Genomic DNA, 18512 nt, shown 5'->3' with positions numbered 1-18512 from the left:
GCTGTCACTAGGAGGGGGAAGGTGCGCACCTCAGGGCAGGGGCGTGGGGGGGTGGGGCACAAGGTGGAAGTTTCGCCTAGGGCGCAAAACATCCTTTCCTACGCCCTGCAGAGGCCAGTGGCTGGGGTACTCTCCCTTGGGAGGTGGGAGAGCTGAGTTCAAGTATCTGATAGAAATCAGACCAAGTGGAGATATGCACCTGCCTCCCACTTCCCAAGTGAGTGCTGGCACCATGGGGATGATGGGTTTAAGGTAGGGGCAGCAGCATGACAGTGCGCTCAGAGACCGGCAGGGGAACGCTCAGCTGGTGAATCCCACCGAGCCTTAGGAGTGAGCTAGGCACCAAGTAGCTCAGTGGTGCCAAGACTTAGTCAGCTTTGCACATGTCCTGCAGCAGCTGAGCAGTTTGTTTTGCCTAAATTCTGGATTTAAGCACCTAAAAGGGCAGGTAGGTGCCTATGTCCCACTTGTGAATACAGCCCTTAGAGACCCTCATGGCACCCAGAAGTGATGCTGACTCTGCTGCACAGTTATGTCTGTCCAAGAACTTACAGCTGGTGCAAGCACAGGTATATGTGAGCTCCTCGGTCCTACCTACATCCACAGCTTGGATGGGTCAGTCATTCCAGTGTTCAGCAGTGCAATTTGTAGAAAAGTTACTCCAGAGTAAGAAGTGGGAATGAAAACAAAATGGAGAAGAGGCAGCTGCCTTTTTATATCCTTTGCCACATGGCCTGTACTTCCTCTGTCCCAAACACAAGCTGGCAGGGCATGGCATGGAAAAGCCTTGAAGTCCTCTGTCCATGGGCATGTCCCTATATGTCTTGCTGACTCAAAGTACAGTCATTGGCTTTTTCAATGAGTTCATTGGACAGCTGATGACTCTTGATGGGCCATTGAACAGGGTAGGCAGTGCTGATGCACAAACACAGCACAAGCTTGGAAATACATTAAACCATACATATCTATAACTCACAATACAAAGATGATAAAACATATAAACAAGATGATCATACTTGGCAAATCATAACATTTTCACATATCAGAGGGGTAGCCGTGTTAGTCTGGATCTGTAAAAGCAGCAAAGAGTCCTGTGGCACCTTATAGACTAACAGATGTATTGGAGCATGAGCTTTTGTGGGTGAATACCCACTTCATCAGATGCATCCGACGAAGTGGGTATTCACCCACGAAAGCTCATGCTCCAATACGTCTGTTAGTCTATAAGGTGCCACAGGACTCTTTGCTGCTTTAACATTTTCACAGATACTTTACATGGCCTATCTGCTCAGATTTCTTGCAATGTTACAATATTGGTGTTATTAAGATCATAAAGTGTCTCCCATATTCCATACAGTGTCACAGTCAATAATAAGCATAGCTAGGCTAAGAAATTCCTGGGCCTTTGACTTCAGCATTTCTTCAGACCAGGAGGTTCTTATTACTTCAGATAACCTCAAATTAATCATCATTGTTAGGCTTGGCAAGATTCGCTTTAAATAGCTTGGCATAGGTAATCATCAATTCTGAAATCAATGGGAAAAAATTCATCTATAAGAATCAGCAAGTGCAGCCTACCTCAAACGTAGTTCCCACAGTGAGCCAGTGCAATGGGGCACATGGCCATGTAGAGGGCCCTCTGCAGCCCCACTCCCTCCCTCCCTCCAGGTGGGGAGTACAGGAGATGTCCCAGTGCAGGAGCCGCTCAGCAATGGGGTGGACTTCCCTGCAAATGGGAATTTGTCCTCCTCCTCATGGCCCTGGCCAGGAGTCTCTGCTCCATCCTACCAGAACTGCAAACTCCCCCGCTCCTCATGCCTGCAGGGACCCAGTGGCACTATTCCGAAGCCATGCAGAGAGCCCTCACAAGCTCTGCTGTCACAGCCCCACTAAGTAGGGTGACCAGACAGCATGTGTGAAAAATCAGGATGGGGGCTGGGGGGTAATAGGAACCTATATAAGAAAAAGACCCAAAAATCGTGACTGTCCCTATAAAATCGAGACATAAGGTCACCCTACCACTCAGCGGCTGAAAACACAGGGGACATCCCCAGGCAGGAGCCATTCAGCCATGGGGGAGGCCTTCCTCAAGACTGCAGGGTCGTGGGTTTGCTCGTGGCTCTGGCTAGCGTGGTGGGTATCTGCTCCACTGGCCAGGATCACAGTCTCTCCCTCACCTTGAACCCAGGTGTCTTGGGCCTCTTGGCTGTGCTGGGCCCTAACCCCAACCCCAATTAATTTCCTGCAACTGTGATAAAGTCAAAAATCAAAGAAAATACTTAAAAATAAAAATCTATACGAATCCTCAAACTTAGACAAAATGGAATTTTGAAAAGCCTAAATATGATATTATTTTTGACATATCCCTGTTTGTGATTATCATTGTTCCTTTTGACAGCAAAGATGCACATATTAAGGTATATTAGGGTGTAACTCTAAGCAGAACCATGAGAAAACTGGAAGAAATGGCAATGCTCAGCAGATTTGTTACAGAAAATAAGTTGTGGTCACTGACTTCTGACATCAACTTTTATTTCATGAGTAAACATCAGAGGGCCAGAATGTTTTGCCATGGTCCTCTCTGACCTGGAGCATAAACACTAATTTTCTCAAATAAAAGAGTGAAAGCCTAGTAATTCAGGCAACAAATTCTCATCTTAAGGCCTCTTTAGGGACCTATTCTCAGTCCAACAGAGCTCTAAAATAAGCATCACCCATGTAATACATGTTAAATTCCTTGTTAGCCTGGGATGGTCTTTCCAAGTGCTTTCGCATGAACAGCTATGGAAATAGCAGTGTGTATTTTGTTTCTTTAGACTAATTCACAATCAAGCTGCCACATGCAAACAGGTCATTTCAGAACAGAACTATTGTATATTTTCTTTTACTACTAAGAATTTAAGTTAATTATTTTCTGTATCAGGAGTGGACATATCACAGTTCATGATTGTTCTCCATCTATATCCGCTAAAAAATACCCACCTGTTTCTTATTAGTACAGGCAACCAAATTATTAACTTCAAATCAATTTGAGGAAAGCTAGCTTTTTTTCTGTTTGTGACCTGTTCTGATTTCTGCAAATATATTAGTCATAATTATATTTACTGTATAGTACAGCCAAGTAATTAAACCCTCAGGTTATTTGCAAACTTTAAATAGTTGGTGTTTGTGGTATGCAGTTGGTCACCAAAGTCATGGGATAATGTTAGTGATCCCGGATTTAAAACAAAACAAAACAAAACAAAGATCCCCAAACCAAAACCAGAATACCACCTAGCACACCTTTTTCATATACAAATATGAGTAGCCATAAGAAAAACAGATAGTTGTGTGAACAGCAACCTGCTTGTGACTAAGGCTACAGTTTAGTCATGGTATTTTTAATTAAAGTAACGGACAGGTCATGGACAATAAACAAAAATTCATGGCCTGTGAGCTGTCCATGACTTACTATAAATACCCCTGACTAAATCTTGGCTGGGGGGCCCTGCTCTGGGCGACCCTCGGGGGAAGCCACTGCTCTGGGAAGTGCTGTTGGGGAGGCCCCAGGGGGCCCTGCTTTGGGGTAGGGGCAGGGCTTGCAGCACCAGCTTCCAGGAGTTGCCAAGCAGTGACTGCTCCTGCCGCCCCCAGGATCACTGCTCAGGTGGTCCCTGGGATCAGTCGCACCGGCCGCTGCTTGGGCCGTCCCCAGGGCCAGCTGCCTGGGGCTGCCCAAGCAGCAGCTGGTGTGACTGGCTGTGGGGCCGCCTGAGTGGCTGGCTACAGAGTGGCTCCAGCAGCAGCCGGTTTGGCTGGCCCTGGAGACAGCTGCTTGGGAGGCCCTGGGGTAAGCCACACTGACTGCTGCGGAAATCATGGAGCTCGTGAAAAGTCATGGAATCCGTGACTTCCCCAACCTTCATGACAGACACAGAGCCATACTCTGAATGACAAATAAAAAGGAGCAGCCCCTGGGCTGAACTGAACAGTCATTTGGAATTTGAACCTGTGTTCATGAGCACTCTTTTGGCACTAGGGTGACCAGACGAGATGAAGAAAATATTGGGACACATGGGAGGAGGGGTGTTCACCAGCGGAGGGGGAAAAAAAAAAAGCCAAGTGCTGCTGGCGGAGCGAAATATCAGGACAAAGATCTGTCGGGATGCAGGAAAGCCACCCAAATATCAGGACGTCTGGTCACCCTATTTGGCACTATTCCACCAACTCTAGTTATTAGCTGTAGGTGAACAATGCGAGATCTGTACCACGATTCATTCAACAACCGATAGGGCTTGGACTAGGGCATATTAGGCACAAGGAGCAGGAACTCGGGGCACTGTACTCTTCTTTTTGATATTCAGTTATGTGCTGTTTCCATTAAGACCAGGGCCAGCTCTAGGCACCAGCGCAGGAAGCAGATGTTGGGGCGGCCAATGGAAATGGGCGGCACGTCCAGGTCTTCGGCGGCAAGTCCCTCAGTCCCTCTCACAGGGAAGGACTGGCTCCCGAATTGCCACCAAAGAATGAAGTGACGCAGTAGAGTCCTCGCTGAAGTGCCGCCCATCGTGGCTTTATCTTTTTTTTTTATCGCCACTTGGGATGGCAGAAAAGCTGAAGCCGGCCCCGATTAAGACTAATAACTTTGCAAAATAAAGCAAAGTGATTTATTTAAAAAACCAAAGAGAAACAACTAATGCACTATATTAACCCACTGCTGTTGACTATTCACTGTGGCTTACTCCAATACTTCACATAATTGAATTGACCGGTAATGGATTTTTCACTGCTGAGTTACTTTACAGTGAGAACAGCACGTGTACATAAATGCATATTCAGTAACAGCAGATAAACTGTTTCTGATCAAGAGAAACAGCGTAATTAACCAATAGCTTGCTTGTACTTGTTTTTGTTCTGCCGATTGTGGAAGTGGAGCATTATATTACATATAAGAGAGCATATTACATTACTGCTTCACGTGGCTAAACACTATTCATTTTGCTTGGTTTTCCATCACAGTTATTACCTTTTTACATTCAACACTTAATATAATTTCAAAATCTACAGGGGTTTCAAATCTCCCAAGTTACAAAGTACAGCATTATGGCATCAAGTGTCCTGGTAATGCCTCTTTTGCAGCTGGGGGTTTCAAGCATTGTCAGAGGTAGTGTCTCCAGCTTTGCAGCCACCGACTGTGTCTTCTTGGTGCTAATGAAATACAAAATTATTAATAATAGTAGTGCTGTTACTAATTCCCTGAGCCATCCAAGTCCTGGTCTTCAGACATTTAAATACCTTTCCCCCCCCCCCCTAAGAAAAGGTGATTGTGATATTGGCAAAGCAAGTGCCAGCTCTCGTCAAGGCTTTAGATCTCAGCATAGGACTGACAAGGGAAACCAGTCCAGCTCACCTGTGTACAGGTAGGATTAAGATGGGCATTGGGCTTATCACAATGTGTTTCGTGTTTAGACTTTATGAAATGCTTGCAAGACACTACAGATATTAATCCTACTTATAAAATCTGTATCCCATGCTGTAAGGTAATACTTACGTTTCTGCTTTAAAATGGTAAAAAAATGTTCACCCTGTAACTGTTGACCTGTCAAAAGGGCTTGAATTCTGGAAGGAGGAAATAAAGATAGTGAACAAGAAAATTTCTCATCTTTTTTACTAGTTGGACTCTCGGAGGGCAGGAGCAATGAAATAGAAGAAGAGATCCCCAGGGTCATAGATTGGAATCATAGGACTTGAAGGAACCTTGAGAGATCAGCTAGTCCAGTCCCCTGCATTCATGGCTGGATTTATGTATTTTCGAGACCATCCCTGACAGGTGTTTGTCTAACCTGCTCTTAAAAATCTCCAATGATGGAGATTTCACAACGTCCCTAGGCAATTTATTCCAGTGCTTAACCACCCTGACAGTTAGGAAGTTTTTCCTAATGTCCAACCTAAACCACCCTGGCTGCAATTTAAGACCATTGCTTCTTGTCCTATCCTCAGAGGCTAAGAACAATTTTTCTCCCTCCTCCTTGTAACAATCTTTTACGTACTTGAAAACTATTATCATGTCCCCTCTCAGGCTTCTTTTTTCCAGACTAAACAAACCCAATTTTATCAATCTTCCCTCATAGGTCATATCTTCTAGACCTTTAATAACTTCTGTTGCTCTTCTCTGGACTTTCTCCCATTTGTTCACATCTTTTCTGAAATGTAGTGCATAAAACTGCAAACAATACTCCAGTTGAGACCTAATCAGCATAGAGTAGAGAGGAAGAATTACTTCTTGTGTCTTGCTTACAACATTCCTGATAATACCCAGGATAATGTTTGCTTTTTTTTTTTTTTTGTAACAGTGTTACACTCTTCACTCTTATTTAGTTTGTGATCCATTATGGCCCCAGATCCCTTTCTGCCATACTCCCTCCTAGGCAGTTATTTCACATTTTGTATGTGTGCAACTGATTCTTCCTTCCAAAGTGGAGTACTTCACATTTGTCCTTATTCAATTTCATCTCATTTACTTCAAACCATTTCTCCAGTATGTCCAAATCATTTTGAATTTTAATCCTATCCTCTAAAGCTACTTGCAACCTCTCCCAGCTTGGTATCATTCACAAACTTTATAAGTGTATTCTCTATGCCATTATCTAAATCACTGATGAAGATATTGAACAGAACCAGACCAAGGACTGATTCCTTCAGGACCCCACTCAATATGCCCTTCCAACTTGACTGTGAACCACTGATAACTACTCTCTGGGAATGGTTTTCAAACCATTTATGCACTCACCTTATAGTAGTTTCATCTAGGTTGCATTTCCCTAGTTTGTTTATGAGAAGATCATGTGAGGCAGCATCAAAAGCCTTACTGAAGTCAAGATATACCACACCTATCACCTCCCCCCATCCACAAGGCTTATTATCCTGTCAAAGAAAGCTATTAGGTTAGTTTGACATGATTTGTTCTTGACACATCCATGCTGACTGTTAATTATCACCTTATTATCTTGCAGGTGTTTGCAAATTGATTGCTTAGTTATTTGCTCTATTATCTTTCCGGGTACAGAAGTTAAGCAGACAGGTCTATAATTCCCTGGTTGTCCTTACTTCCTTTTTTATAGATTGGCACTATATTCATCCCTTTCCAGGCCACCGGAGTCTCTCCCATGTTCCATGACTTTTCTAAGATAATCGTTAATGGCTCAGCTATCTCCTCAATCAGCTCGAGTATTCTAGGATGTATTTCATCAGGCCCCGGTAACTTGAAGACATTTAATTTGTCTAAGGGTATGTCTACACTACGAAATTAGGTCAATTTAATAAGTTGATTTTTTAGAAATCAATTTGATACAGTCGATTTTGTGTGCCCCCACTAAGCGTATTAAGTCGGTGGTGTGTGTCCATAGTACCAAGGCTAGCATCGATTTGGGAGTGTGGCATTGTGGTAGCTATTCCACAGTTCCCAGAGTCTCAGCCACCCGTTGGAATTTTGGGTTGACCTCCCACTGCCTGATGGGGCAAAAACATTGTCGCGGGTGGTTCTGGGTACATGTCATCAGGCCCCTCTTCCTCCCTCCATGAAAGCAACGGCAAAAAAGTCATTTCTCACCTTTTTTCCTGGGTTACCCATGCAGACAACATACCACAGCAAGCATGAAGCCTGCTCAGCTCACTGTCACCGTATGTCTCCTGGGTACTGCTGGCAGACACGGTACTGCAGTATTACACAGCAGCATCCCCTTGCCTTGCAGACAGCAGATGGTACAATATGATTGCTAGCTGTCGTAGTCATCCCGTGGGTGCTCCTGGCTGGTCTCAGGTTGGTCGGGGGTGCCTGGGTAGACATGGGTGCTCCTGGCCAGCCTCGGTGAGATTGATCAGGGGTGTCTGGACAAAAATGGGAATGACTCCAGATCATTCTCTTCAAGTTTTGTCTAATTGAGATTCAGTCCTGCCTAGCATGCCAGCTGAAGGCTTCTACCTTAGGCTGCTCTCCCAGTCGGCAGCACTGTGCGGTCACACCTACCCCAACCTACCCCTTGCTTCCGTGGCTCATGAAGCCTGGACAATAGTAAGGAGGAGTTCAATTATAGGCTGAGCAAGTGCAGAATGCTGGTAGAATGTGCCTTTGGATATTTAAAAGCTCCTTGGCGCAGTTTACTGACTCGGTTAGACCTCAGCGAAACCAATATTCCCATCGTTATTACTGCTTGCTGTGTGCTCCACAATATCTGTGAGAGTAAATGGGAGAGCTATTTATGGCAGGGTGGGAGGCTGAGGAAAATCACCAGGCCACTGATTACATGCAGCCACACACCAGGGCAGTTAAAAGAGCACAGCAGGGCACACTGTGCATCAGAGATGCTTTCAAAACCAGTTTCATGACTGCCCAGGCTATGGTGTGAAAGTTCTGTTTGTTCCTCCTTGATGAAAATCCACCCCCTTGGTTCACTCTGCTTCTCTGTAAGCCAACTGCCCTCCCTTCCCCCCTTTATTGCCTCTGCAAGTGCAGATCAAAGTCATTGTTGTTTCAAATTCAGGTGCCTGGGTCATCAGCAACCCATAGATTTGCTGACTGTGATTATGCTAGCTGTATACATATATCACTTTTGTATTTGAAGGTATGAATACTGGCTCAATACCTGGATTTTAAATGTTTGTTCCTGTGGTAATGTGTATGAAGTAGTTAGGCAGCATATCGTGGAGGGACTATTCAAATTGGGTGGCCTATCAAAAGGACACTTGTTACTGGGACAGTGACATCTAATTATAGAACATACCACCTGTTTGTTAAAAAGCAGGGCAGAGACCCCAGCCTGCCCTGAAATTGGCACTCACTGTCATGAGCCACTGCGCACAGCGTGGCAGTAAAAATGGCAGTTTAGAGTGATAATTGCTTTTCCTGCTGTACCAGATCCCAGTACATTAGAAGCACTACCCTAGCCCAGGCCAATAAAGAATGAATTAAAACTCATACGGGTGCTCCAGGGAGGAGCCATACAAGGAGTCACTCCAGAAACTGGAGGAGATTGTGTTTGGGAAAAGACTGCTCCCTAGGCCCATGGGTATGGGTTAAGAAACGTGTCTCAGCAGGGGATTTCTGTGTTTTGTTACCTGTTCTGCAACTGAGAAAAATAGGCACCCCTCAGATTTGAGTCGCTTCACCAGCTGTGTCACCTTTGAGGTGCTGAAATTCCAATGGAACATGGACATTCAGTGAAAGGATAAAGGAAACAGTATTTTAATGCAGGCAAGTGGAGATTAAGGCAGAATCATTAGACTTTTGGCCCAGTAGTCTAAGGAGGGATCGAAAATAATAGCAGCCCTGAGTCATTGATAAACCAAGGGCCCTGGAACACTATACTCAAGATAATATGTTGAACTGAAGGCATGCCTAGCAGTTACAGACCAGTGCTCAAGTCTTTTTTAAGTGCCAGAACGCATCATTTCACCACAGAGGCACCAGCCATGCATACTGCCAGGTAGAGAATGAAACCAGTTACAAATCATCTCTTTGTTTACTTTACAATGATCAGAAGTACTAGAACACCGTTCCGGCTTCCCACAAACATGCCAGGAGAGTGCACTCGAGTGCTCACACACAACTCAAGCAGCCACAGAGCCTATGGAAATTACAATGTAGCTGGTAGCTAATTGCTTTAACATCACAATCCTCTCCTAGCTTAGAAAGAAATGAACAGAGACAGCCGGAGCTCAGTGAGATGAGGGTCTGTAAATCCCTTGTGTGATTCACACAAGCTTACTTAAAAAAAAAAAAAAAAAAAAGAAAAAAAAAAGCAGTGCACTGTGCAGCTTTCTCTACAGCTGTTAAGCCTTTGAAAAGTCGCCCATCATAGTTAATGCTGCGGAAGCACCAGCAGTGCTGACACTGAGTGCTAGCAGAGACCAGCATCCAGTCATTTTACACACTGTATAGATTAGAGCGGCTCTGAGCAGGGTTAGACAACATGGTGCTAAGACTACTGGTAGACAATCTAGACCTGGTCTTTGTCTTCACTGATAAAAAAATGTTTCAGAGTAGCAGCCATGTTAGTCTGTATCCACAAAAAGAACAGGAGTACTTGTGGCACCTTAGAGACTAACACGTTTATTTCAGCATGAGCTTTTGTGAGCTACAGCTCACTTCTTCGGATGCAACTGTAGCTCACAAAAGCTCATGCTGAAATAAACGTGTTAGTCTCTAAGGTGCCACAAGTACTCCTGTTCTTTTTGATAAAAAAGGTGTGTTTAACATGCATTAGCAAACCTGCTATAAAGGCCTAATGGAGACAAGATGCTGTAGTTTTATCGCAAGGAAAACTAGGTGGGGTCAGCCATGTTGACCTCACATAGTACCTCAAGGTAAAAATTATAGTGCCCCATCTGTACTACAATTTTGCAGTCAGATAACTATCATGCATTTATTATCTCGCTATAACCCCCTTCCCGCAAACTGTTGGCAGTAAAGCCATAGTGCAATATAACTCACTCTTCTTAGCACTGCTCAGCTAATCAGTAGTTGCAATGGTTAGAGTCCTATAGACATTGAGAGGAATACATTGTTTCATGTACTGATGTCTCAAACTGGTTACATTTTGTCTGCAGGTAAGGTATCCTATCCACCCAAAATATAAAGCACAGGAATCAGTTTAAGAGGGTCTGAGTGCAACTAGCTAGAAGTACTCAGAGCAAACTCTTCTATTTGCTGCAAAGGCAAAAGTGTTTGGATAGGGGTTGACGCATACTGCAGTTTTCAGTCAAATTCTAAAGAATTCACTTTAGCCACAGAACTAAAATCCCCGAGGATCAGAGAAGAATGTGTACAAAAAAACAAAACAAAAGCCTCTCTAAATGTGATGTAGGCTGTTATTTAGAGACAGTAAGGAAAATCCTATCACTAAAGGTAGCCTTTCAGCCCAAAGGCTTTTGCTCATGAAAGTTATTTGGATATTTTAAACACTGTTTAAAATGCTTTGTTTGCATTTAATATAATTCTTTGCTTACTAAGCAATTGTGTGGTGTTCATTTTGGTAGTGATTGGGAGGTATTAAAATCTAAGTTCAGAGTTACACCTGGGTTTGGCTTGGAGTAGTGCTTCTCAAACGATTGAAACCTGGCCAGCGCATCAGTTAAAAGCTGAGGTGAAGGAGGGGAGTGTATTAGCAGCTGAACAGATTGTCCTGATCTTCTGATTAGACAGGTGCATGAAGCTGTTAAATAATATTCTGCAAGAGGTGATAGGTGACCCACGGTAACCCAAGCAAAGGCTTAGTAGAATGAATAAATGTTAGTACTCCAGTTTTTATATAAACTAATGACTGAGGTACAGAATGTTGACCTTACCTACAAGTTACCAAAACCCGATTTTTGGTTCTGGAGTGAATTAATAAGGTGGTTTTGTACATAACCCTTCTATCAGGTGAAGTCAGCAGAAATGAGGGCAGAGTTCAATATCTAAGGGTTCCTCTTAACAATACAAAACAGAACCAGTTCAAGACCTCAAACAGTAATCTGGGAAAATTAAACACCACCCCAGATACCTGTAAGAGGCAATACTTCCCCTTTTCCAAGCACTGAGTCTGTGTATAGCAAAGGAAAGATTTAACAAAGGGTGAAAGACTCCAGAATTAATTGGGGAAAACACCACAGCCACAATTCAATAGCATATGACCATGAGCAAAATACCCACCCCAGAGTATGCTGGGCAGTGACCTTTGCCTCAGTTTCTCACCTTGTGGTGTGAAAGGCCAAACAAATAAATGTTCTTCTAACACGCCACTCCCCTCTTCCTCCACTGCACCCCATCCCAGTTGCTGTTCTTGGTCAATGAAGACCAATGAGAGTTCAGAGGTGTGTTCATGTGAATTCACCTCCGATCCTGGGGTGGAGGGGGATGAGGGGAGTGTTGAGTAACCCCTCAGCTGCTGCACCGTCACAACTGGCTCGCACTTGCTGCTGTTCACTCTTCCACCATTGCCGTCATTGGCTGCTGCTGCCAGCCCCTGCTATCACTGTTTCTCTGTTACGACGTCACATTGTGAGGTTCTACCACCTAACCCAGCTCTCGGTGATTTCAGCAGGTAGTCGAGAACCTCACTGTTAATACAGGTTGTGCAGCCTCTTTCTCTGCAACACTGTCCCACACCAGGTTTAAGGATCAGCATTTGGTTATCAGCAATTTCAGCTCCAGTGATCACTGAACAAAATAAGAACTTTCAATAGAGTCTAATCATCTCTGTCTTTAAATAGTGGAGAGGGAGGGTCAAATGGTGTCTAGGATTTCAGAGTCCGCACCAGCAGGGAGGAATACCTCTCCCCAATCTGTCTCTCTCCTGCACTGGGATTTGGTATCCACACCCCTGCTTAGCAAGTGCAGTTCAGTTTAGGGTAACCCCTTCAATGAGAGCAAGCTAAAGGGCAGCAGAACTGTCCTTACTCATACAATAAGGATAACATTTCATTAGCTCTAATAAAATTGAATCCAGAGGTAATGTTAAAAGATTATATAATACACAGGTTAAGAAGAGAGTGTCTGTACATCTGGGTATAGTACTTAGATTTAAAACAAACTTTGTATTTGTGGATAAAGTCATAAGACACATAGTGCATAATCAGCAATAACCCAAATTTAGATAAATTTAATGATACAGTTTAGATATTAGAATCCAAATATTTGGGTACATCACTCATGAAAAGTTGTGCAGAGAGTTGGTTATAGAAAGCAAATATAGGAATGAGCGTAGATTGTCCCTCAGTATTTGAGAAATTAGGGTAGGTTGTCCATTAAAGAATACAATCTACCAGGGCAGTATTTCAGTTACATTCCCAACTACGCTTCTTCTCGGCACGCCAGCTCATCTCCCCTGGTATTGCTGCTGTCCTCTAGATAGTGATTTGTAACCCAATACCAGCCAAACATGATCATTTCGGCAAAACAACTCCATCATGCTATCCACTTAGGCAGAGTAGCATGTCTGTGCAAACACGGTCTACTCCTGAGGTCTTTCCCGCCAGCTCATCACTAGGTGTCAGGGGAGAGCTCATTCAGACACTGCTTACATATATAAGATTGTTAGGTTTGGATAAAATTAGATGCATGTCATTGAGAGCAATACAGAAGCTTCACTGATTGCCCTCAAAACACTTCATGCCATCCTGAATCCAAAGATATTAATTCTTTCATCTCTGCCCCTTCCTTCTCTTGAAAGGAGTGAAAGTGACCCCCATCCCAGCAGGGTGGCTATTAATTATGATTTGAGCTGGTAGAAATTTTTTTTTGCTAAAACATTTGGGAAAATATGATTGTTTCCCTCCACCCTTCTCTCCTTTTCCATCTTTTGCCTACAGAAGAGAAATGGGGGGGGGGAGGAGGAAGGAAGTGGGGAGAAGAATGTGGGGGCCTAAAACCCACCCACAATATTTTCGTGAAACAAGTTTTCATTTCCATAAATCACTTCACTGAAAAATGTTATCCAACAGAATAGTGACCAGCTGTATGACGACAAGCTTTCTATCTAGGTTTTTCTACTGCACTCATGACTGTAGTATCAGAATGGATTCCAAAAAAGTCAGACAAATATTAAGAGTCTCTGTTTGTTCTCTTCCCCATGTCTACAAACATCTCCCACACTGGCACACACCAACAATATCTGTAGGACCAGCAGGGAATTTGACTCCAAGAAGGGGGTAATTGGCAAGAGTCTGGAGCTGGCAGCAGTAAAGATTTTGAAGCCATGGGGAAAGAGAGCTGAAGGAGCAGGCAGGTGGGAACGAGCATGGAGCCAAGCTTGAACAAGAGAGGTTGTGGTGAAGGGGGCTTGGGTGTGTCAGAGAACTTTCCAAAGTTTCTTTGGACAAAATGGCATGTAATGCTTATGCATCGCTGTAGTGACTGAGGGAGGGCTGCTACTAGTCACTGCAGTAAATAGTTCTCTACTGGTGTAAATGCATTTCCTACCCCCAGTGGTTAAGAGCTTATCATTCTCACCTATCACCTTTCCATTATGATCCAAAAGAGTAAAAACAGCCATAATGGATCAGACCACAGGCCCATCTAACCCAATATCCTGTGTTCCGACAGTGGCCAATACCAAGTGCCCCAGAGGGAATGACCAGGACAGGGAATCAAGTGATTCATCCCCCCTCGCCCATTCCCAGCTTCTGGCAAACAGAGGCTAGGGACACCATCCCTGCCCATCCTGGCTAATAGCCACTGATGGACCTATCCTCCATGAATTTATCTAGTTATTTTTTGAACCCTGTTATAGTGTTGGCCTTCACAACATCCTCTGGCAAGGAGTTCCACAAGCTGACTGTGTGTTGTGTGAAAAAATACTTTGTTTGTTTTAAACCTGCTGCCTATTAACTCAGCATTTGATCTGAGCAGTGTCTGTACTGCAACCACTTCCCTAGCAGGGACTAGAAATAGATGATTTCCCACCACGGATTCTGCTCTATTCTGCATCTGGTTCTCTTTTTAAAAAACACAACTCATAATGACATGGGGAGATCAAACTAGGACAAATGTAAAACCTTGCACATTGACTTATATATGGACTGCCTGCTCCTCTTCCTCTCTCCTTTTCTATACTGTGTCAATATAGTACCTAACCACACCCAACCTTTAACATTCATAGGTACAACATACCTAGAACTTCACCTCCACCATCCAAAAAAGTGCAAGGGAACAAGCTGTCCTAAGATAATCCTGAATGAGTAAGCCTGTGTCCTTGTTTCTTTTTGCAAGCAGAAGGCCCCTACGTGTTTTTATTTGCAGTAGCTGTTTCTTCATTTCTCCCTGAGCTGTGCATGTTAGACGTGAGCAGGGAGCTCCTGTTCCAGGAACCACTCCAATCAAATACGTGAAGGCAAGCAGACTGACTCCCAAAGCAGGGACAAATGACTCATGCTAGTATTAAGAAATATTTAACCCCTTGGTGCCAGTAGTCAGGCTTTCCAACACTAAGCACTTATAACAAAAAATGCAACTCCAAGCAGATATTAACTGAAAGAAGAAGCTGAAAGTATACAGACAGCTAGGTTTTTGTTTTAAATTCAGGCTACCAATGAAACAAAGGAATTCACATAAGACCTCTGATAACCAGAAGTACGTCAACTGTATCTGTCTTAGCACACATTCTCCCCTCTCTAAGGCAGCATTATTACTGACTGTAAAAACTCAAAACGTCCTACATTAAAAGTAGCCCATGGAGACAGATGACATTCGTAAGGGGCCAGACAAAACTGACACACACAGGATCAATTACCAGCACTGTTAACAAAAATTACTGGCCTGATGGTCCGGAAGGCAATGGCCTCGCAAAGGAGACATCACTAAAAAAGACAGAGGGTGACAGCAAAAGGCCAGAAATTCAAATAAATCCAGTTCAGCAGCAGTCAAAACAAACCAAAACCAAAACCAAAACCAAAACACAACCCAGAATGTTCTTAATACATTCTAACAGGATTGAAAGTATTATAATGCTATTATAAAAATCAGTGGGATGACTTCATTTAGATTGATCACAGTATTTCATCTAAAAAAACGGAATTCAGAGACAGGCAACAAAAGATAGAGGAATAGAAATAACTGTTGATGACAAGAATGGAATACCTGATAAATAAGAGGGGATATGATAATGGTTTACAGGATATTGAATGGTACAGAGAGGTAGAGCAGGCATTTCTATTTATCTTCTCTTAAACAATAACGGAGACTCCAAGAAACAGAAAGGCAGCAGATTTAATGCTTGTCATTTTATTCAATACAATTAACTTCCAGAACTCATGGCCACGTGATGTCAGTGAGGTCACCAGCCTTGCAGGCTTCAGGAAAGGATTGGATTTTTTATGATGATTGACAGGAACATCCAGAGTTTCAACAATCAGGATTTAAAAACTAAAAACATACACCAGAAGTTTGCAAGGGCAAGAAATGCTCATTTTTCTGGGCACAAACCAGCTGCTAATTGAGGGGTTCAAAAGGTCCTGTTAAGCAGATTGCCCACTTGAGGGTTTCTTCAACCTTCCTCTGAAGCATCTGGTAGAAGCCACTGTCAGAGACAGGATAATGGACTAGACAGACCTCTATGGCAATTCCTACGGATATTGTACAGAATCACACCTCAGCACAGACAACTCCTGTCTCCTATACAGGTGTGTGTGGGGGATGGGGAGTGGGGTTGGTTGAGGGAAAGTCTTGCTCAGCCCCTGTCCCCAGCAACCGGGCCCAGGCAGGGAGCGGCCTGCCACAGAAAAGCAACCCAGAGCAGTGGGTCCCTCCCCTTCTGCTCTCCACCCAGGCCCAGCTGCCAGGGACAGGGGTTGAACATGCCAGGGGGCAGGCACAACAGGACAGAACCCCTCCCCCCCCGCACCCTGTCAGGCCAAGCAGAAATCTGGGGGGCATGTGACCCCACAAATCCCCCATGCATCATCTATTCACCTCAGTGTCATCTTGTCTATGCTTAGTGTGAGCTTTAATATTAAGCTTTAAAAAAAAATGTTTAGGTGTCCTTAATGGTAGTGTCACAAAAACAAACAAAAAAGCTATGGCAGTCTGGTTGCAATATTTTCTATCTTTTTTGTTTTAATTGCACTCCAGATACCATACCTTCTTGAACTATTCCACCTCACTTAAGATTGAATGATGAGATACTCCTGCAGTTCACGGACATGGTATAAACCAATGGCCTGCCTATTTGTGGCAGTTCTTAAAGTGACATTAATCTGCAAATGCGGATTAATACTAAATACTGAAAAGCATGAGTAGAATTTAGATGAAAAGCTGGGTACTTTGCGTGCATGCTACCACTTTAGCTAATCTAGACTTTTCAGAAACCTCAGATGCATCAAGTAAATAATAAATGGCATTTTTTCCGCTGAAAATAGGCTGCACAGTTCCATAGAAAACTAGAGAGAAGGTGGTCTGAGATTCTCTTGCAATTATTGGTTTCCCCCCAATTCATTCTATGGTAGTGATACATTGCTCCTCTCTGGAATGAATACACAGTTTGCCTCCAAAACCCAAAGCTCTCCCAAGACATATAAAACCATCTCCACCACATTGGCTCTTGGCCCCCAGCCCCTCATTGGGGGCTCAGACAATGTAGCTCCAATAAGACGATGTTGCTATGCATCTGAACAAATGAAGAATGAGTCACATTTAAATGTGAAGTTATTTCCCCTCTATAATATATTCAAGTTTCATTTATCAAGCTCATTCAGAGAGCAAAATTTCAGACCATCCTCTGAGTGAATTTTGATTTAGAGATAACAATACACACACAGAGAATAAGTCCAATAAAAATGCCACACCCAAGCTGTTAAAACTGTATGAAGAAATTGTTCCATGAACGTAAAAGCACTGCCATTGAGAGAAGTGATTCACAACTAATCTACTCAAATCGCCTTTTACTGTGCATAGATTATAAATCTTCTCACATTTGTTATTCTATTTTACTCACTTGTTTTTTACTCCAATGGTTCATAATGAGCAACAGTGAGTATTCAGCACTCCTGTTCCAAAGTGTAAGCTGTGCTGGACAGTAGCAATTGCCCACTGGTAAAATGGAGTTTCTGTTCCTGACTGAGTGAAGGTAACAAGCATGATAATAACTTTTAGCTACTATTGCAGTTTTCAGTCTGTGAGAAGCATTGTGGAAGATTGAGAGAATTAGAGAAAACTCTGAGCTTTTCCTTTTTGGGCCACACAACAGCCTTAGCAGAGAAAAGGCTGCAAGAAAAACCTCTTGGCTACAGTGAGGGTATGGCTACGCTTGCACTTCAAAGTGCTGCTGCGGCAGCGCTTTGAAGTTTCAAGGGTGGTCGCAGCGCCAGCGTGGGAGAGAGCTCTCCCAGCGCTGCACGTACTCCACATCCTCTACGGGTGTAGCTTGCAGCGCTGGGAGTCACGCTCCCAATGCTGTGGCACTGTTTACACTGAGGCTTTACAGCGCTGTATCTTGCAGCACTCAGGGGTGTGTTTTTTTCACACCCCTGAGCGCGAAAGTTGCAGCGCTGTGAAGCGCCAGCATAGCCATGGCCTTAGAGATTTATTGGTTGTGTGCAGCTTTTTCTCCAGCTGCCACACAACGTAATTGTGGGTATGATTTTAGCTGTGAAAGGTGCAGTCAGAGATCCTTGTCTGGCTCATTTAATTGCCTCTGTGCTGGGACTGTAGAGAGATTTTGGAAATCTTCTTTAGTGTGCTAAAGCAGCATTGTTTTAATATACTTACATATAGATGTAATGGACTTGAACAAGTGATCTTTACTTTCACTCTACAGCACTACCACAACTAAAGCTCAATCACTTAAGTACTTACAGAAAATATATAAAGGAAGCACAAACCTGGCTGAAATCAGCCTTTTTTTAAAAAAAAAATACATATTTCCATTATCAGATCAGCTATCATGCCTGACATTCCCCTTCACAGCAAGAGCTACTGAGATATTCTACAGTCTTATCAATATTTTCCTCTAACCCTCAAAACTGCATTTATATATTTTCTGCATAGCTCCTTGGCAGAAAAA

This window comes from Gopherus evgoodei, chromosome 1 (assembly GCF_007399415.2).
Source record: "Gopherus evgoodei ecotype Sinaloan lineage chromosome 1, rGopEvg1_v1.p, whole genome shotgun sequence".
Lineage (NCBI taxonomy): Eukaryota > Metazoa > Chordata > Testudines > Testudinidae > Gopherus > Gopherus evgoodei.
The sequence above is the reverse complement of the archived record's forward strand: the minus strand, read 5'-3'. Positions refer to the sequence as shown.